Raw genomic sequence first — 21,451 nt, 5'->3', positions numbered from 1 at the left:
TTATTTACCAAGGCAAGTTACAGTAGATCTGTAGATAATGTAGAAGGGGTTTCAGAGCTTTATGTACACACAGCTGAGGAAAATGAGTCCTGGCCATCCTATCTTATCCTGTAATTATTTATGCGGATGCTAATTTCCCACAAGGGAGAACATTTTGTGCAGGGCCTATCTCACCTGCCCCCTTAGTGCTATGACAACACGAGGGGGAAAAAGCTCTTAACACACACTCACAAGGTAAACACACCCGAGGAGCGCTGCCCTCCCAGGCGTGTCTCTTGTCAGTACACAGAAAAGCTTCATTATGGTGAAACAAATGTGTGCTCGGCAGGCGAAGGTTCTCTTTTTGGTATTAAATCACACGGAACCCGACACTGCGGCTCAGTCCACCAGTGGTTCTGGGTGAGCTTGTCGACGTTGGATCCGAACACAAACAGCCGTCAACTCGCTCCAGCTCCAGTTTTTTGGGGGGTTTCCCTCTTTTTTTTCTCCTCATGCATTGAAATGATTAATTATGAGCAGCACAAAAGGCAGAACGCCTCCAAGCCGGCGGTCGAGTTCCTGCATCAATACCTCTTTGATTCAGACAGTGGCTCTTTATAGCGGAGCAACGAACAGAACTCACATCAGCAGATACTGTTCCTCAATAAAGGAAATGTTTGCCTTGGCCTTCGTGGAAAAGGGCTGACTCCCTCTTCCTCCTCTGACAACCTCCCAGGGAATGTCCAGGTTTACATGACACAAGTAGAGATCTCGCTCCAGAAAGGTTCAAACGCAGCCGGAGAGCTGCTCCGTAAACCGGATACAGAGAAATGTTCCTTCAGCTTCAAAGAGCGATTTACACAGGCAGTATTATAAACTGTGGAGGGAATGACCACACGCAGCAGAGCGCTGACCCGGAGCTGCTGAACAAGCACGAAGCAAAGAATTACTCAATTCTCCACTTAAAACATAAACCGTGAAATGGATTATTACTCTGGGAGAGGAGGTCAATTACGCAGGTATCGGGTCACGTCGGCTCCGCGGTTCCCATCTGATCAGCCGGCCGACCGTCCTCTCTATATATTTACTCGGTATACGTTTCTCTAATGGTTCCCATGCAGCTCGGACTCAAAGAGACACTTTGTGGAGGAGCGTCGTGTTGTTGGACATCGGCCTTATCTGAGATCTGGTAGTTGAACCGTGCGGCGGCGGCCGAGGGCCCAGGGTCATTTCGCAGAGAGGAAAAACATTGGCGCAGAAGAAACAGCTTCATTTTCCCTCGGCTGCAGATTCTCTCTCCTCTGCTGCGTTCACACCAACACAGAGAGAAGAAGAGTTCAGTCCACAGAAACATCCTTTAAATGAACTCTCTTGACCCCAACAAGGTACCAGACAATCAGATTCTTCCACTGGCCAGATGCCACTGATACATGGAGCCATCCGTGTTTCTGACAGTTGTTTTGATTTGTGTTGTTGGCAGAAATTCTTATAATGGTAAAAACATATAGATTGTATTTTTGGTTTCTTGGACAGACATTGAGAATTTAAAGTCCTGTTCTTCTCCTCCTCCTCCTCCTTCGTCTTCATCGTCCTCTGTGTCTGCAGTCTTCTTCTTCGGCTCTTCTGGTACATGAACTTTAAGTTTCCGGCTCCTTTGGTTTGTTGCACGTCGTTCCGTTTGTGTCTACATGTCGCTCATGGTGTCACGTGTTCTGACTCCTCCCCCTCCGGTTGTCGGGCCGACGATGCCCTCCCTCCTCGACCTTTGGCCTCCTGACCTGATGATCTGGTACCCGAGCTCCTCGACCTCCTGACGACGTCCCGCTGCCGCGGAGGAAACCGGGGGCAGAATGTGAGAACTCACCTCCACGTTGGACCCACTTGTTGGTTTTCCCTGGCAGCGGCTTATCTGAGCGCCAGAGACACGGAACCAGGAAACGAGCGGAGACAAAACAAAACAGAAGATTCTGCTGAGAGACGCCTCGTGCACCTGGACGGGCGTTTCACTTCCCACCGAAGAAACACAAACACTGAACCTTTCCCGTCCGACTGACGCCCGTGAGACGACGACAGCTGCAGGAGCGAGAAGCGTCTGGGAACTTTCATCTGGAAGGAACTGACAACGGATCAATATGAAATATGAGCTCATAAAGGAAACGTGTTTTGGCTGCAGCAGTTTAAAACTCAAAGGACGTTCAGAGCTTTTCTCTTGTGGCTGAAGGATCTGTTTCAACATCCAGCCTGAAGATGTTTTATGATTTGATCACGTGTTGAATAAACCAACGAACATTACACAAGAGTTATGTTCGCAAGCTCCTCGAAATAGTTGTGTGCTCTTGATGGTTTCCCTGAGAAACGGCTCCTCGCAGAGCGGGGTCTGGATTTCCTCCCAAGCGTTTTCTTTTTGCCATGCCTGACATGATCCTATTTTGAATGGCCCTCTGCGGTAATAAGGTCATTTGTCTTGTGCAAAGGAGAGAGGGGATAGTTGTCACACTCCGAGCTGGAGATAAATGTGAACGGCGGAGACTGTGCCGGCGAAACAAATTTATGCGGTCAACCCTTTTCTTCTCTCTAAGCTATAGCGTAAGATGAAGAAATGTCTGGAAATATAAAAAGATGCAATTAAATCCTCAGAACTGGATGTGGATATCTGTTAGGCACTTACTGATCTTCTGGGTAACAATGTACATGTTGCTGCACAGCTGGGAAAAACTATTATCAAATAAATGTTTGTTTTGTATATTTTTCTTGACTACACTGTAACTGCCGTCCTGTTTCCACCTGGACATAATTATCCAAGAACAAGGCTGAGTCATCGACTGATGAGGCTCATAACTGCTCCTCACCTTCTGCGACCTCTGTGACTCAGGAGAACAAAATATTAGAAAACAAAGAAGCATCAAAATGCAGCGTTGCCGTCGAATCTGTCGATGCAAACCACTTCGTGTTTTCGAGTCGATGTGAACATGAACTAGACTAGAACTAAAACCAGATGTTTATTGTCTTAGCATGCGAACTAGGGGAAGCTGGGCGCAAACCACCGACCTCTGGTTTAGTGGAGGACCGACCCCACCAGGTGTGGACCAGGTGAACCAAACGTCAGATTTGAAAATGGCCTTAACACTCAGGACTTTGGCTAAAAAGAAAACGAGGAAAGAAAAAATGTGTCAAGGAGCAGAACAGAATTGTGTTCTGTCCACATTGGACACAAATGTATTCTTGTGCTTCTCCATGCTCCACTGAGTGACAGGCAGGTGAGTCTTTTTTACTCTTAATGCTCTTCCTCTAACACCAAAGTGTTTATAAAAAACTGGATTGTTCAGGCACCGGTGCTAATGCCTCCTGTATCATTGTTGTTTTGTAAATGGCTCAGCTCCTCCAGCATACTAAAGCCTCTGCGGTCTACCTTTTGCCGCTGTAGTTATGAATAGACTCATCAAGGTCCGACCCCCGTGGGCTGGCTCGGCCACAAAGCTTCTTTCTTCCCCCCCGCTCCTGTTTATCGTCACGCAGTCGAGAAATTCCTCAGCCGCCGTTTCATGTCATAATTTTCCCCGGGATCAAGGCAGGGACGCGTGTTTTCACAGCTTTAAGTGGGAATCCGATTATCATACAGGGATCACGGTCGTCATGGAAACCGAGGAGGGTGCATGGTGTTAAAGCCGTCCCCCTTACACATCCGAGGAACATTGGAAATTAGTGTGAAAAGAAGAAAGAAAGAAGGGAAAAAAAGCTCCCTTAAAATAAAAGACGTGACAAATTCCGTCTTTCACTCTCTAACCACGGGGACATGTTTGGTTTTCTGAGCCGGCGTGTGGGTGGCATTACATAACCAGTTTATGCACAGTAGTTGATCTTAACTTAACATGAAGTTGATCGAGGCTTTAAATCAGATCTGAATCTGTTTAGTTGTGAGTTTCAAGTTAACCGCTGTCAAACAACTGTCAGTAGAATCTAAGTCCTCTCCTTTTTTCTAGCAGCCTGATGGTTTAAGTAACAGCTTGCCAGACAATTTTCTGATCATTGAGTTTTTGTCTATTAATGTCTCTGTAACATTTGGGACAGAACAGGCTGTTGACAGCTGCTGTAGTACAACAGACAAGCGGCAGGACAGATTCCAAACAGATTCACGTCGTCGGGACACCTCCAGCGAGCTCTTGCCACTAATTTAAAGCCACATGTTTTTTTAATGGACAAAACCAAAAGTCTCCAATTGAGCAGATTTGGACCAAATTAGGGGAAATATATACGCAGCTGCGAGCACAGCACGGCTGAAATAACACGAAGCATTTCTGTTTGTTATTGCCTCATCGAGGAGGACGATGACCCGGCAATAAAGACGCAGGGCAGGGCGATGACTCAACATCATGACGTGTCAAGTTTTTAGTGGTATTTTGTCATTTTACAGCGTTCTGGTGTCCAAATTAATGCAAACCCCCAATAAAACTGTTATTAAAAACTGCAAAGAAGAGATATGAGGTGCTGTGTTTGTCTGGTGTAGAACATTTTTGTTTTTATCTTGTTTCAATGAAGTAAAAAGGACAAAAACACAGTTTCAGCTCCTCAAAGGTGAATACTTTTCATTTTCTCCTTATCGTTGATTACCAGTCGGGAATATTTTGGAAATTTGGACTGTTGGTCAAAAGAAGGTAAATTTTTTTTTTTTTTTTTTTAAAGGCACTTTTTTTCATGTATTTCCAAGACTTTTTGACTAAATATTCTCTATCAATTATCCAGAAAAAAAATCTGCAGATTAATCCGTGACGGATATAATCGTTAGCTGCAGCACTCGCTGGATGCAAAGCTGCAATGTTCACTGCAAACAGACATCAGTTTGATTATTTCACAAGTCATGATTATATTATAATATAGATTTATACCAAATTGTCTAGAGATGGAAAACTGTTCTGCAAACGTCAGAAGTTTTGTGAGAATCTAGTCTGACTGCATCAACACAATCGGTGGACATTGGTTTTAAGAGTCCTATGAAAGTCTGAGGGACTTTGTCCTCATCCTGAATGAAGGCAGGACTCGGAGAGGAGGAGGACGGGAGCGCGGGGGGGGGAGTTTGAGTTGCAGAAAGAAAGACTGACACAACGCTGCGAGGAGGAGATAAAACAAAGACGGAGTGAGTCTTGGCCGCGGCAGGAAGAGAACGACCATCTGCAAGCTCATGCTGCAAAGGAGCTTATCTCATTACCTCCCCTCCCGAAGAGGGAAAACTTAGTTTGCCCACCTCTGCCGTCTCCGTCTTTATCTTCTTCCTGTCATGTGTCTTTTCAAATCACATTCTTCCTCCACAAAACAGAGTAATAAACATCCAGCATGGCTCCAGACTTAATTAGAGTAAAAAAAAAAATAACAACATGATGCATTTTATTATGAGAGCTACGATGAATGTCCCTGTCTTTCATTACGTGTTGAAGTGGAAACGCAGCTCAGGCTTCGACCCTGAACCCTAAGCCCCGCCCGCCTGCACGGCGCTCGTCCTCGAGGCCACAAAACAGGCTCCCGACTCACTACCGGTAAACACAACAGACGCATAATGTGCCCGCGCGCACAACAAAAGACACGACCGGGAGCGCTGTCACCACTCATCACGCTGACACAAAAGGAGGACGCGGCTCGAGATGCTGTGTGAGTGGTGGAATAATGTGCACACAGACATGATAGGACTCTCTCTCTCTCTCTCTCTCTCTCTCTCTCTCTCTCTCTCTCTCTCTCTCTCTCTCTCTCTCTCTCTCTCTCTGGGACAAACAGATGTTGGATGAGATCAATGCAGGAATCGATCCAGCCGGTGCCTGGTGGGCTTTAAAAGCCAAGAGGAGGCGGGTGTTTTAAAAGCCAAATGACCTGACGAGAAAGCTCCTTGACCGGCAGACGTGAAGGAGCTGAAGATGTAAATCTCTGAGCATCGCAGAGCGGCGAACATCTGGTATCTCACATGTGATGATGCTACGTGGTTTGCTGCCATTTTGATGAAGGAGTTGTGTATGTACATAAAGTGGCTCACACCACACATTTCACTGTGAGGCCAGATTTCCTACTTAGTGCCAGTCAGGCTTAACGGAGCGTGACACAGGCTGGATTGATTGATTGATTGATTGATGGACTAAAAGGGGAGGGGGGAGGTAGGGGAGGGTAAGACATGCACAAAAGAGGGAACCCAAGGTTAGACACTGTCACTGATCCAGTTGGTACATTCAGAGGAGGAAGAAGAAGTGGCCCCGGGGGAAGTAATTCAGATCACTGAGTTCACTCTCAAACCTTCAGCGGCAGCAGAGCCTCATCCAGACGAAAGAAAAACAATGTGACTGACATCGCGTTTTGTTTCCAATTACACAGCCGTTGTAAACACTGAACTCCATCTTTTTTTTTCTTCCTTTTTCTCGTCGTCAGTGTCAATGTTGAATTAATGTTCGCCTGTGTCACATTTTCAATGATTATGAACATCTGAATAATGTAATTACACGTAAATCAACACGTGGCAACTTGTGGTAAAACTTTACCTTTTTAATAGGAGGAGGACCAAATAAAAATCATCTGTGTAAATTTGTTTCTGTGGGCTAAAAGTAAAAAAATATTCTGGGAATTGTGGGACGACATTTTCTCCTTTCTTTTCCAAGTGCAAAACTCAGCAGTCACTCACGGAAACCAAACTTATTAAAGGATCGTGTCCGGTTATCTCGGGCCCCTGCGCTCACTCCCCGGAGACCCCGTGTAGCACCGAGGGTAAACCCTGACCACACACTGAGTGTCGGTGGCAACAGTAAATTAGCACAGAGTATTCGTAAATGTCAGACTCAAGCCACCGTAATCCAGCAGCTCTGAGTCCTGAGTGGACTACGCTCCCTCTCCTTTCTCCCTCCCTCTCTCCCTCTGTGCATCCTGGGTAATTTGTTTCTCCGGGGGGGTTTTATCATATCAGCAGCCAGAGAGGTTATTCATACTGACAATTAAGGCAAAGACAGAGACAGAGAGCGAGGGGCCGGGGAGATTTGGAGAAGAGAGCAGGACACTTTTCCGATAAGGCTTAACTTTGGTACGTACAGTAACTTCCTGGGATTTTAACCTTCTCTTTCCACTCCAAGAAAGACGCCTTAGCACGATGAGACAGGAAGCTTTTTAAACAGTCTTCACAGCCAGCTGCTCTCAGGTAATAGACTGAAATGGGGAACGGCTGCGTTTGTTAATTTGGATTAAAATTTTCAGTGACAATGAGTTCAATAACGAGAGAAAGAAACTCAGTCACGACTTTTGGCAGTAGGTGAGAGTGACAGTGGATGAATAATGCATGAGCTCCACGTGCTGCCATTAAAAACACACACACACACACACACACACACACACACACACACACACACACACACACACACACACACACACACACACACACACACACACACACACACACACACACACACACACACACACACACACACACACACACACACACACACCGTCTTTCTGCTGTGCTGTGAGAGCAGCTGATGTTAACTCGGGTGGAGCTTTTCAAGGGGGAAGAAGACACGGAGAAACATTTCCCTCTCAGCTCTCTCCTCACTTCACCCTGGCTCTCTGAAATTCATCACAATGTTTTTGGGGGTGGGAGGAGGGGAGTCTACCAATGACAATGCCCAGGCAGCGACTGTTCTCGGCAGGGAAAGGAAGGAACTTGAAAAAGCTCTAAAATGTATCAGCTTTTTTTCCTTTCCTCTTTCGTCTCCCTCAGACCTGCAATCATGAAAACCTAAATGTTGCACATTGCTCTCGCTCTTTTGCGAGTGGGTGTGGTTTCATGTGTTTTCGGTGTGTGTGCACTGCAACTGTAAGCCCCCCCTGAGAGGACACATCTTTCATGGGATCCCTTCAGCTCGATGGGGCAACTGATAATACACTCCTGAGCGGACGCCTCCGATCAGTGATCAGCCTCCATTTACCGCCGCTCGCTCACCTTCAGAGCGTCAGAGGGCAGAGTTTGGAGAAAAAGGCCTGATTTTGAAGATAACCTCTAGGCTCCCCCCCCCCCCTTTCTGTGGAAACCTTTTAACGTGATAGATCCTTTAATTGCAGACCGACTGTGAGGATACCGAGAGTTGGTGACACCTCCTCCCCCCTCCCACAGTGAGCCCCCCAGGGGGAAAGAGAAAAAGCCTAATCTAACACTTGCACACATGATGAGCACAACCTGTTCCGTCCTCGCTGTTTCGTTGCTTGGTGAAAATCAAAGACATTCTTTTCGGCAGCAACCAACAGAAGACGACGTGGGGGACGAGGTTAAAATTTGGTTTTTTTTTCTGCTCACAGAGGAGGAAGGTCGGTGAATGGACACACACTGTACTCAAGTAACTAGAGCCTTTCAAGTGGGACAGAGCCACATCCTGAACACTGTGGGTGTTGAACCTGAATGCTGCCCAGATATCTTTTACAGCACCTCTTTCACAATGATCAGAAAGACTAGAGTTTGATATATAAATACAGATTACATGTCCTCTCAGGACGATATCATAAACACTGATTCACTTAGCCACTCCCAACCTGCTTTCCTCGTCTTATAATAATCTACATCTGATCTTTGCTCGAATCATATCAATATTCAGGATTTTTCTTTGATGATAAACTCTCTGATCCAGGAAATTAAAGTCCCCTCTCTCTGCTAATTTGAGCTTTGACGAGGTTGAAGGCTAAATCTTTGTGATTTTTTTTTTTATCTGGGAGCTAATGCTCAGATTAGAGCATGACCGGACCCATGGGGTCCCATCAGGACCAGGTCAGGAGGAATATTGATCCAGGTGTATTGAGTAACAAGAGACTGGATGATATACAGTGAGAGATATGGTCCAATAGTATCTACAGCAGAACAAGAGTAAATTCATTCAACATCAAGTTGTAAAAATTATGTGTTTTCTCCTTTTCAAACCATCTTGTGTTTCACTCAGTCTTTGTGCTTCAACTGCTGAAATCCAGTGGGTTGTTGCTATGCAACTATCAAATATGTTTGAGGTGTGCTACTACCCACTTTCCTTTTACCTCTCAGTAACCTGTGCTGAAAAACTAAAACAAAAATAAGTGGCACTGTCTTGGTGCCGTCATCTTTTCCCCCTTCGCTCTCTGGTCCGTGGTGGAGGTGCAGCTTTCTGCGGAGTGAGAGACGTTCTGATAAAACGTATCTTTCTTTTCTGCTCAGATCGCAGCAGACCGAGAGGAAAATATATACCCTCGCTCCTTCCTCCATCCTTTTCTTCACATGAAGCCCAAGTCACATCACCTCTCTCTTCATGTGCCCCACCTCCCGCCACCAGCGTCTCTGTTACTAGAACAAGACATTACTGACGAGGAACACCGCCGCCCGCTGCGCTCAGATCAGAAGGTAAAACCACCAACTCTCTCCAGCCTCGTCTGTTTGACACCAGAAAATGAACTTGCGGAGACGACCGAGTGATGTCTAACCTGCCTTGTTTTCACACTGGGATGGCTCCCAGGTTATTAGTTTCTGGCCTTCTCTCTCTCTCTCACTCTCTCACTCTCTCTCACACACACACACACACACACACACACACACACACACACACACACACACACACACACACACACACACACACACACACACACACACACACACACACACACACACACACACACACACACACACACACACACACACACACACACACACACACACACACACACACACACACACACACACCCCCCCCTTAGTTTTATGCCGTTGACAGTTGGCGAGGAAGAGGAGGGAGGAGACTGAACGCATGGATGCCTTCCCGGTCCACGACGGCACGGAGCCAAACAAACAGAGCGATACGAGTATATACAAATGACCCTGGCTCATTATTAGCCGTCTTAATTAGGCAACATGTGTATGGTGCTTCAGAAGAGAGTGAGGAGGATAAAGACGGAGAGAGAGATAGGAGTGACGGGTGGTTTGCTGTCCAGTGGTGAGAAGTAGACGCCCGAGGGCGAGACGCAGAGCTTTTATTGTTTCTGTCGGGTTACGTGGGCGGCGGGCGATCCGCTGTACTTGAAGAACATGCTGCGAGGCACAAAATTAATGTCACGCTGAGACCCGAGTGCGCACACGTTAGCGAGGACACACGTGCGCGAGGGAAGAGTGGCTCTGATCTTTCTGACTTGTCTGGTTTTTACGTCTGATTTCACACCAAAGAGAAGACGTGAAATAGATTCTATAAAACACACTGTTCGTTCCAAAAGGTGAACATATCAACAAGTGAACAATATATATTCATGATCATGATTTTTGTGAATGCAACGACAGAACTCGTACAGCATCAAGGATCAACTTCTGAATCTACAGTCCGGACTGGAGAAGTTTTTTACCTCCCTGTTTTTCTCAGCTGCCAAGCTTTAGGAAGATTAAACGCTGCAGCGATTCGTACGCACATACTCTGTTTGTACGCTTTGCCATTTTGGAAACGGTTGTAATTATATTTGGACCAAGCTACCTGGTTAAGCTCCGAGCACTGACAGTCGGGGTTCATTTGCGAACACAAATAGATTAAGTTTGGTAAATGCTGCTGTGCCTGAGCCTCAGTGACTTGTGTATCATCTAATCACCATATGAATAATCTTTACAAATGAGGCAATAATCTCCAGCGTTTCCCTGCTTTGCCTCCAAAACTGTTGATCCTCGACTCGTCCGTCCACAAAGAGGTGGTGCTGAAATCTGTAATGTGCAGGAAGCGCTGTCCATGGTTCTGAATCAGCGCTGCGTGACCTCAGCTCTCTCCTCGCGCAGAGAGAACAAAAAGAAATCATGAATTCTGCGAGCGGCCTGGGCCTCGTTTTTAAGTGTCAGCAGGCAGGGGAGCTCCACGCCCTGCTCGCTTCAGAGCTGTCACATGTGACGGCGTCATCTACAAAGGGATTGGAGGGGCAGGGGGTGGGGGGGAGGCATACTAGACACGACTTTGGTTGAGGCTACATGGAATATCTCATTCTTAATTTGCTCAAAATTATGTGAATATGCCAAAAAAAAGAAGATGAAAGATGAAAGCGAACACGCTGCCTTTCCTCTTATTTCTTACGATGTGCTTCGCGCCTGTTTTTTGACTTTCAGGCGGACACGTTGTCACTGATCCCAGATTGTGAGAGGCCGAGCCCCCCTCTTCATCCAGCCCCCCCCGCCACGGAGTAGAAAAGCCCGGGCCAATCAGAGTGGACAAGGCAATGAGTCATGGATCCAGTGGACCAAGAGGACCTGCCTGCTCTGGGCAGCAAAGCTCTAACGTCCATGGATGAATGTGATTCAAATACAGTAAGAGCATGTACATTTTCAAAAAGCTCCAAAAATTGAGCAGATTTAATGATAAAAATGAAAAATTTACAGTCCAATACAGTTCCCGGCCCCTTCACCCTCTGCTTTATCAAATTAACGAGACAAGTCATTACTCACAAACGTCACCACTCCATAATAACTCACAGAACACAGAACACCCACTGTAACGCTGCAAGGTTGTGTGAAGGTCGGAGGCACGTCGCCCCGAATTCCAACTCTCGAGCTGAGACGAGCTTGGCGATGGTAGAGTAACAGTAGGCGTCACTCAAAAGCAGAGCAGATAAACAAAAAACACACGGAGTGAATGGGCCGTGTGAACGAGCGCCAGCAGTGACGTTCATTAACTATTGATGCGATGGGAGCCCTCGCAGCTGGATACACACATGGAAACACACACACGGCACCAACAGTTGTCGAATCCGCATGGCAACGCCGGTGGGTATGCATTATTTTATAGAGAAGAGTCCTCAGAGAGGGAATGAATCGTGTTAAACAGCTTCGCGTTAAATGACTCCATGATGATTTTACACATAAATCTGATGGTAACTGTGGCAGATCCACTGTTGGACGTGCAAACCCATTTTCCAGAGAAAGTGGACCTTAGTGGACCTTGTAAGGGGGGAATAAAGGATTTGGAAAAAAATGGAAGTGAAATCCAACTGAATTGGCTTTTTTTGTCGGGCCTCTGGTCCACTAGTTTGCCTTTGTTTAGTCTACTGTACGTCACGGGCAGGGGAGGAGGAGGGAGGGAGGGAGGGATGGTGAGGACGAGAGATAGACTTAGTTTATTTCAGTTGAATCTGGAATAATAGGGACAGAGAGGGAGAGAGAGAGAGGAGGAGATAAGGGATGACAAAGGAGAAATGACAAACAGCGGGGACAGCAGAGCAGTGATTCGATTACAGTGGAACTTCTCGTTAAAGCGACAAAGGAGGCGAGCCGAGGGGTTAGGAAGCCGAGGCAGCCTACACACTACTGAGTCTCCTGCCACAACCCACTCAGGAATGTGTAGACACGGGAGAGCTCGTCTTCAAGGGACAAACAAACACTTGAGAAACATTTGTAGAAACTCTCGTTGTGAGTGAGAGGGCCACAAGTCTCTGCACTCTTTCCAGTTCTTTAAAAAAATGAATGTGATCATGATTTTTTTTCTTCATGATAACCCGTCATCTGTCATCCTGCGTGATCTGCTGTCAAAAAGACCCGACACTTCCTCCTCCTCCTCCTCCTCCTCCTCCATACGACCCGACTCTTCCAACTCAGATACAGTATTGTGTCCTGTGCAAACACTCGTGCACACATCAAAAGCAGTGTGTTTCCACCAGCCAGCGGACGTATTATTTTCAAAGCAGCGACACAAACCAGAGCTCTCGTGCTGTAATACCCACGATATCACTGTCTCCACGCTGCCGTCTCCCTCTCATGTTTTAATCTTTTTTTTTTTTTTATTCTTTTGGTCTCTCACCTGGCAGCACGCTGTGGGTTCCCCCCCGGAGTCCTCGTCACGATCCCAGGAAAAAGAAGGTAGGTCGGGGCAAGTTCTGCTTTTCGCCGAGGGGAGCTCGATGTGGCACTTCAAAGAAGAAGAAGAAAAGAAAAAGAAAAAAGATGAAGGAGAGGGAAAAAAAACAAAGGTTTGTAAAAAAAAAAAAAGCAATGTCCCCCTTTTTTTATCACACGGTGGCTCAAGAAGCTCACAATCACACACTCAACAGCTCCGGCAGGCGAGCAGCTCGCTATTCCTTCTCCCCCTCGTTCTCTCTCTCTCTCTCTCTCTCCGTGAAACTCGCCTCCTCTCTTCCCGCCCACCTACTCTAGCCCCCTCCCACTACTCCTCTCTTCCTCTATCTCTCCCTCGCTCGCTCGCTCTTCTCCTGTCAGACAGAAACGCACACATCCTTTTCCATTTCCTGACATTTCCCCCCCCCAACCCCACTCACACCTTCTGCTCCACGACAACACATGTCAGATGGAGGAACCATTACAAACATCATCTTTGTTTGTGGCTTATTTATTTCAAAGTGAACGAGAAGGATTTCTGAACATAGTTTCACTCATTCCCACTCGAGTCTCCCCTCTCACCATCTTTTCCCTCCCACTCTGTCTCTCCTCCGGGGCCCGCAGGTGCGTTTGATGCGACTCACGTCCCCGTTTGCTCAGACGGCTAAGAGCTAAGTCAAGGGCATTCCCAGAGTATAAGTGTGTGCTAATGCTCGGCCTTCAAGGAGTCGCCTGGCGTCCAGATGTGGCGCCCTCGCCCTCCCAGGGAGGGGGGCAGCAGACGCAGAAGGTGAAAGATGACCAGCGGACAAAATCTGCCAGGCGATGGAGTCTCGCTCGATTGGACACAGCGACGCCCGACAGCACCTGGGCTGATGGAGGTGAGGCTGGTTGATCCTTTCCTTAATGGGAATGAAATGAGGTCTACTTAGGCCCGACGCCAGTTTGAGTTTTCCGCCACAATCATTTTTAGAAGAAGCAGAAGCCAAATTTCTTAAACGTGCAATTAAGTCTGAACACGGGAAACGCACAAGAAATTTGCGAGACGTAAAACCAAACGAATGGTCAAATGAAAGAAAACAATAAATAACATCTAACCAGCAATCATGAACACATTTTGGTCATTTCAAAAGAAGTATTCAGGTACGATACCAAACCCTTGATCCCCATTGAAACTTATTTCTTTCTTACGATAACAAAATGTGGCAGAGATGTCAGAGTAACACGTGTCATCCTGACATCACAGATGGACCTTTCTTTTCATGGTTGTTTTCTGTTGTATTTGAAGATGGCTTCAAAATTACATGGCAAATATTTTACGCCTTCTCACCAATCCCCAGTTTTCTTGAAATCCATTAAGGTCAATCATAATCAACAGGAAAGTAAAGTGGGCTCAATAAATGTTGTTTACAGTGTGTGTGTCTTGTCAGGTCATATTTACTATGATGCCGTCCAGTAATTTGTCTGTACTGCAGCATATCATTATTATCGAAATCAATACTGGTGAGGACTTTGAGAACCGTAACTTCTTTTCTATTTATTTCTATTTTCCTCTGAGTAAGAGTTAAAATATTCACATTTTAATAACAAATTCTGCCCTTGGTTTTATAAACCTCTAAATAACTTTCAGTCTGTGATAAAATCATAAAAATGACAAAAGAAAACGCCAGAATTCCGACAAAATATTTAACTTACTCACAGAAAGAAAAAAGAAAACCCCTGACGTTTTCAAGTATTTAAATTGGGTCTGTGGATCCCTGCTGGGATTTTGGGGTCATCTCGCGTCCAATCAAATCCTCTCCCCCGGGGAAAATCCTCGAATTTACCTTCAAAGTGTTTCGCTGTGTTTTGTCTGCGGATTAATTATGAGGCTTTTGAACGTCTTCCACGCTCGTTTGTGAGCTGCAGGACAACAGGAAGTCTGCACAATATGTGACTGCGTGACTGGCAGCTGTTTAACGTGTGTGTGTGTGTGTGTGTGTGTGTGTGCATGTACACGTGTATATTTAGGAGGAGACGCAGCATGTAAATAAAGTGCACAGGCTGATAAGTCACAACGAGACGCATGGCAGTGTTGACAACACACACATGTGCGTACGCACCAACAGACATACTGTACATGGGCAGGATTGAGGCGAAGCAAACAGGGAGTGAGTGTGTGTGTGTGTGTGTGTGTTAATGATTACCAGCTTACAGCCTGTCTGGACACTGCACAGCTTGCTCTTCTGTACATAAGCTTTGCTTCACTGACTCTGTGTGTGTGTGTGTGTGTGTGTGTGTGTGTGTGTGTGTGTTTGTGCTCCAGCGGTGTTACGGTTCGACCCTAATGAGCAGAGAAGGAAGAGCATCAGCTTGGACCACCGAGAATATCTGTTGGCTCCCCTCAACAAAGTCGACTAAACACACAGCGAGGGGCTGGAAATGTCTCTCTCACTCACACTCACACACACACACACACACACACACACACACACACCTCCAACACCTTTGAGCTCATCTCAGATAATCAGGGTTTTTTTGCCCAAACAATTTCTCTGTAGAAAGAGAGTAAACGCTCACATTGCTCCATGATGTGTTCTGAGATTAATGGCGCTCTGAGCAGGAAGAATGTAGGCTGCTGTGAAATCGCTAATGACTGAACTGGGTCTGTGGGCACAGACTCGCTTTGCTCTGTGGACAATGTCGCAGCGCATATCTATGTATGTTAAGACCAGCAGACTGATGTTCATCGACAGAGAAAAAAATATATAATGTGTGAACATCCAATTTTCTGCTGCGGAGAATTCATTTTGAGAAAGAAACAAGAGATATGAACATGAAAAGCTTAATAAAAAAAGAAAATCCTTGACCGGTTGCTCTCAGTGGTCAATCTTAACGGAACAAGAAAGGAGACAGGAAGACGGGAGATCAGCACGGGTCAAAGAGGAATGAAAAGGAGGAAAAATGGCATTTCGAAGAATGAGGTGGGGAAATAAGAGGAGGTGGGTGAACAAAAAAGGACAATTTTCCAAATGTCAGGAGCATTTGAATGGTCACCTCGGACACAGCAAACCGCCGGTCGTATATTCAGCCACTAAACGACAGGATGTGAAGCTGCAGAATAGGAAGTATCACTGAAGAAGTATGTTCATGACTCCACTGGAACAATTTGAAGCCTTTTATCTCTAATGTTTAGGGGCATCATATAATCTTTAACGCTTGAATGTACCGATCCCATACCACGTAATTATATATTTGTTTCACAGATGAAACTGCAATTTTTTCCTCCCAGAAATCAAATCTTCTTCTTCTTCAAACAAGAACATTGACATTGGACTATTCTTCTGAAAATGCCAGATTGGGCATCTGCGAGTATGAGGATCTATGTACCGATCCGATAACACGTCTTTAAAGGGTTATATTCGTTTTGCCCAGATAAAGACTGCAATTTATTTCCCCCCAGAAATAACTTCTTCTTCTTCTTAAAATTTGGATATTCTGCCATAGCCTGGTTTTAAGATCTTACAATGTCTTCGAAAAGTCTTTAAACTAGGGCTGATGATGAGGGTTTGACTTTTCCATCCACCCTCCTCATCGTCACACAGCTAAAACACGACCTACTGCGTTGTCACCGAATGCGAATCGCATGGAGCAGGATCAAAAATCAACCTAAAATTGGAAGATAAATGTCTAGGAGACACTGGGCTGCCACGAGTGTCCTCAAGTCTGAAGGGAACAAGAGCTTTGACTCCTTGGAGAATCCAAAGAGCACCTCTCTCAGACAAACAACAGAAATCACGAGATGTGAGCAAAATGATAGCTGCGTTCGTTGAAGTGGACTTTATAACGTCTGACAGCATGGATCCAGTTCTCAGGTGTACCCTACCTGCCTCAGCATCCCGCACCATCATTTACAAAGTCAGCACCAACAGCGATATATATATATATATATTATTTTATCTCTCCAGATTAATTACACTCATTTTAAGACATTGGCTGAATCTCACTTTGACCCGCCCAGAGTGTCCAGAGATAATTCTCTCAGAGAGAGAGAGAGAGAGAGACGTGTACTTTCAAATGGAGGAATGAGGCCTAATTACAGCTGATGCTCTCATTTAATCTCTCTCTGTCTTTCTCCCACTCACCCTCTCTCTCTCCCTCCCTCCCTCCCTCCCTCTCTCTCTCTCTCCACCGCAGGCAGGAAGCTGCCACCAATCACTAACAGCTTTATCAGCGGATAAGTGGCTGTTCAAATATGGAGCTATTCAGAGAACTTTTCAATACACACAGGTGCTGCTTTCACCGCCGCCCGCTCCCACATGCATGCTGCGGATACAGTACTGTACACAAACCTCCATCCACACACACACACACACACAGACATGGACGTACAGTACACACAGTTTCACACACAGAACACCTGCTCGGGTCAGAAACACTTGCCAGTGGCACTGATGCCCACACAGATGTCTGGCTGGCGTCGGAGGTTACAGAGGAAACCCGAGGATTTAGTGAGTTTTTCCAAAAAGCAACTCCACTAACAACAGCTGGGTTATTAGTTTACGTAGAGCACCACGACTGTGGTTTTGAATCGTTTTTTGAAATCAGCTGCAAATTGCAAATCCTCATATTTTAAGTGCCGCTGTTTGATTTCCTAATTTTTCAACTCTTTCATTTAATTTTGTTCATTGTCATAAAAAAGTCTTTTGGAGCGTTCACAGCAAACGTGAAGCGAATATTCGTCTGTTCTCTTTCGGACAAGGACCTGGTGACATCACGCCACGCAAATATTCAATATTGTAACTCAAGTTGCTCGCTGGAAGTTATAGCATTGACCTCAAATGAATTTTGAAGATATGTAAAGCACATGTAATGTAGCATACAGTTGATGGACCATTACATAGCAACAAACACACCTGCACAACTACAGTTTAAACACCAGCAGACGTCGTTGTCGTTGACTTGGAGAACATCTGATTAAAATGCTCAGTAGCCTTCATCTCCTCTCCTCCTCCTCCTCCTCTAGGTCACAGAGGTCACACCCAATTCATCCCAGCAGTGATAATTACGACATTCATATGGAGAGATGAGTGGCCCTTTTGACCCGAGAACAACGTGAGGGGAATTCATTGGGGGAGAGACACACAGTACAGTATGGAGGGTAGATATTTTTACATAAATAAAGCCATGCTCTGTGGCACTTTGTGCAGACAGGAACATTGTTATTTTGGGGAGGTGGGAGGGCCCGTGTCAGCGATGGGATCGCGGAGTCAGCACTGGCGGTTGGATCGCCCCGGGCCGAGTTCGTGTAGGGGACTCGGAAGGGGGATTAGTGGGGATTTAGAGGGCAGTAATTACCCTTGCCAGTGGAGGGTCTGGTAATTAAATTACCTTAGCAACCCCCGTTACCGCCCTGCCACACAAAGCCTCCAAGGTCAGCGAGAGTGAGATTTCAAGAATACGCAAAATTGTTTTTTGTGTCGTCATCGGAAAACAGGTACTTGCAGGTCTGAGAGGGGGGATCATATGTGTTACACATTGTTTGTCTCTATGCTGGTATACAACTGCATTTCCTGTGACTGTTTCATACGGAAAGTCAAGTTGTGTTTCGCCAATTCAAAGGCTTTTAAAGTGAAGCGGCAGCAATCTCAGAACTCGCCTGTAACATTCAGGTAATGTCCAGTTAATTCTGTACTTCCTGTTTTATTGTGACATGCCTCTGACTCACCTGTCTCATTATTCACCCCATACACTATACGCTTGCTTTGTTCAATTCCCCAGTCACCAGATTATCATCCTTCCCTCCGTGTAAACGTGCTCTCTCACGTTTTTTCTTCGTGTAGTCTTCTCATACATGAACCTTGATTGTCTTTTTTGGTTTGTGGTTATTTTCCTGCTCCTTGTCACGCGTTTCATCGGTTTCTGACTGACTCTCCTCCATTTTGGACTGTGAGTAAAGCTTTTCTGACTTATAGAACTGTGTGGAACTTCCACGGCGGAGCCGTCACAAGGCAAACTTACTGTTTCTTTCATGGCCAGCTGTGACACAGAGTAGATTAGTGGTTAAGTGAGACAAGAGCTGAGGTTAAAGAGCAGTGCATTTGTAGAGAGGGAATACAGAGAGAGAGAGAGAGAGAGGGATGCGTGGGAGCATCATCAGCTCCCACACGGGCAGAAAAGTCACGATCTTCCACTGAGCAGCTCTCTGCTCTTCTGCTCGACCTGACATACAAACACGCCAACAACCGACTCCCCGGCAGAGATGTGAGCTCACTTTCGCTGCACGTCAAGTCACGTCGTGAAGAAGAACAAGAGCGCGTCCACTATTTCTTCCCCAGATTGTTCACTTAATAAATGATTTTGGTCACGAGAATAATACATGAAATGTCCTTCACAAATTTCCAAAGGTCGAGGTGACATCTTCGGATTTAATTGCTTGTATTTGCCAACAGTCAAAAACATAAAGCCCAAAAAAAGGAGAAATATTTGCATTCGAGATTTTTGGTTGAAAACTTAATAACTTAATAAATCAACTATCAAAACTGTTGCTAGTCAATTAATCTACCAACCTCTAGATTAATGAAAACATGCTTTGAATAAATTCACATATATTTTATCATTTTATTCATGTCGTGAAAGAATAACTAGTCTACATATCTTCGGCTACACAAAACAATTTTAGGAAACTTTATGAGAAATAATACTGATAAAAGTTATTTGAGTAGATGTAAAACTCACTGAACTGATTACAGAAGTCTGGTTAGATCGCTGCCTTGCTGCAGATCCAGTACATCTGATGCTCATTAGGCAGAAGTGACTCCGTCTGTCAACCTGTGTTTTGGGTTGGGGCGGGGTTAGGAGAGCTGAAGATGATTGACAGCCTTATTGTATTCCCAAACACCCAAGGGTTTGCCTTGTATTTTTTTGTCTCTTCACCCCCCCCCCCCCCCCCCCCCCCCACTTCCTGTGTTCAGTGGAGGGAAACAAAGGGAAGCCGGGAGGACTGGCAGCTCTCCAGGAGCCAGTCGATCAGCAGACGTCACGTAGCAGGTGCCGCCACTTTTCCACCGCAGCCCGTTGGAACATGCGAAGTACACGAGCAGCTGCTGCCAGACTCCTTCCGCCAGCACCTAACGGTGGCGATGCTATCGACGTGGCAGAATTAGGGGGCTGCCTCACGGAGCAGTAATTACAACAAGAGATCTTAATCTCTACCGTGAGAATGGAAGCAAGAGAAAGGAGTGTGTGTGTGTGTGTGTGTGTGTGTGTGTGTGTGTGTCTCTCTCGTGAAAACCGTCACGTACTAGGCTCCTGTGAAGTCAAACCCCACCTACCAAATGATCACACCCTCTATTCACCAACCCCAGTCACCTTGACTGTGCCCTTCATGGTCTTCCATCACATCACTGCCTGGATGTGACAGAGCACATCTCTAACAGTCTCTCCACAACTCCACTCACTGATCTGAATCAAAACACCTCTGATCAAAACACTTCCTCCTTTCATGAGGAGAAAATCAAAATCATTATTTCTGACTCGGAAATGATTCTTTCACTTCCATCTTAGAGGAGACATATTATTAGGCCAGGAGCTAAAAACGAAGCGTTTCAGACAGATGCTGGAAAGAGGAGCTGCGGGAATGGACAGTCCGAGGAAACTGGTGTTTACCGAACATTTCAAGTTATAACCCAAATTAAAAGTATGAACCTGAATATTATCATAATATGTCTCCTTTAAAATAAAAAGTCACTGGATGATTTGCACTGAATTAATTTTCCTAATTACATACACACTGTACAAACGCGAAATTTGTATGTGATTAAAATGACAGAGGGTTTAAACAAATATTATAAAATTGCAATCCCTGCTTGTCCCCAGTAAAAATAAACTATGTGCTAAAGGCTCAAGTCTGGGGGGCTAAAGGTTGGAGGTAACAGCCTCATGTCGTCGGTGTCACGGACTCTGATTTGCTCTCTATTCTCTGTTTGTAAGCTCTGAGCCCGCGTTTATCCTCAGGCTGAACCACCAGCCTGCAGGCGGAGTGAGTTATAAAGAGGCAGGACCCTAATGGACACTGGTGAATTGCATTGTTTTAGCAGAGAGACTCGGGGGCTCTGCTCTGGACCCCAGCAGTCGGAAGTAGAGACGCACTCTTCCCCTCGATTCATCTGAGCTGAACGCTCCTCACTTCTCCTCCCTCCCTCTCTCTCTCTCTCTCTCCCTCCATGGAGACGGCGCTCTGCCACTTTGGATATGTCACGGGCAATAAGGATGAAAAATTGGGAAACACTCTCCGGGTTTCCAGTCGGCAGGGCCGGCTTCGTTCTCCACCTTTGTCCGCACGCCCGGAGGAGGCCCGGGCTCAACGCTCGCGAAAACAAAATGGGATTTAACAAGGCCAGAATCACTCACGCTGCCTCAGTAAATAGCCACTGAACCCTGCCTGAACCAGCACTGGCGCTTGAATAGAGACTCTCAACACGGGCGGGATTGCAGAGGCTTGAATCCACGATAAAATACTAATGACGCAGCCGGGTTGTGTCAAAACCTGCATTCGTCAAAGTCGGCCTGAATGAAGCCTCTGCTCTGCCTCGATGGAGAGCACGATCTCTGCTCTGATCTCTTCTGAAGCACCATTTTTCTCATTTTCTTCTCAAAGTGCTTGACACAAACATCAGC

The 21,451-nt window shown here is 46.0% G+C and overlaps 1 protein-coding gene and 1 long non-coding RNA gene across 8 annotated transcripts in view; one reads left to right on the top strand and one right to left on the bottom strand.

Moving 5' to 3' along the window:
- The window catches only part of syt1a (synaptotagmin Ia), a 130,529-nt gene that overhangs the window by 51,795 nt on the left and 57,283 nt on the right, over positions 1–21,451 (bottom strand). For 6 of the 7 annotated variants that reach the window (XM_035616488.2, XM_035616470.2, XM_035616479.2 and 3 more), the window contains one exon: positions 12,759–12,866. The exons of the other annotated variant lie outside the window; for it this stretch is intronic. The gene's annotated coding sequence lies outside the window, so the exon portion shown is untranslated. The remainder of the gene's footprint in view (positions 1–12,758; positions 12,867–21,451) is intronic. 7 annotated transcript variants of the gene reach the window in all.
- Positions 5,083–11,267, top strand: LOC118289469. The gene is made up of 3 exons (XR_004786070.2): positions 5,083–5,619; positions 9,170–9,352; positions 11,075–11,267. It is a non-coding gene; the product is annotated as an uncharacterized LOC118289469 (long non-coding RNA).

This window comes from Scophthalmus maximus, chromosome 12 (assembly GCF_022379125.1).
Source record: "Scophthalmus maximus strain ysfricsl-2021 chromosome 12, ASM2237912v1, whole genome shotgun sequence".
Classification (NCBI taxonomy): domain Eukaryota; kingdom Metazoa; phylum Chordata; class Actinopteri; order Pleuronectiformes; family Scophthalmidae; genus Scophthalmus; species Scophthalmus maximus.
Note: the sequence above shows the minus strand (reverse complement) of the source record. Positions and strands in the feature narration are given on the sequence as shown.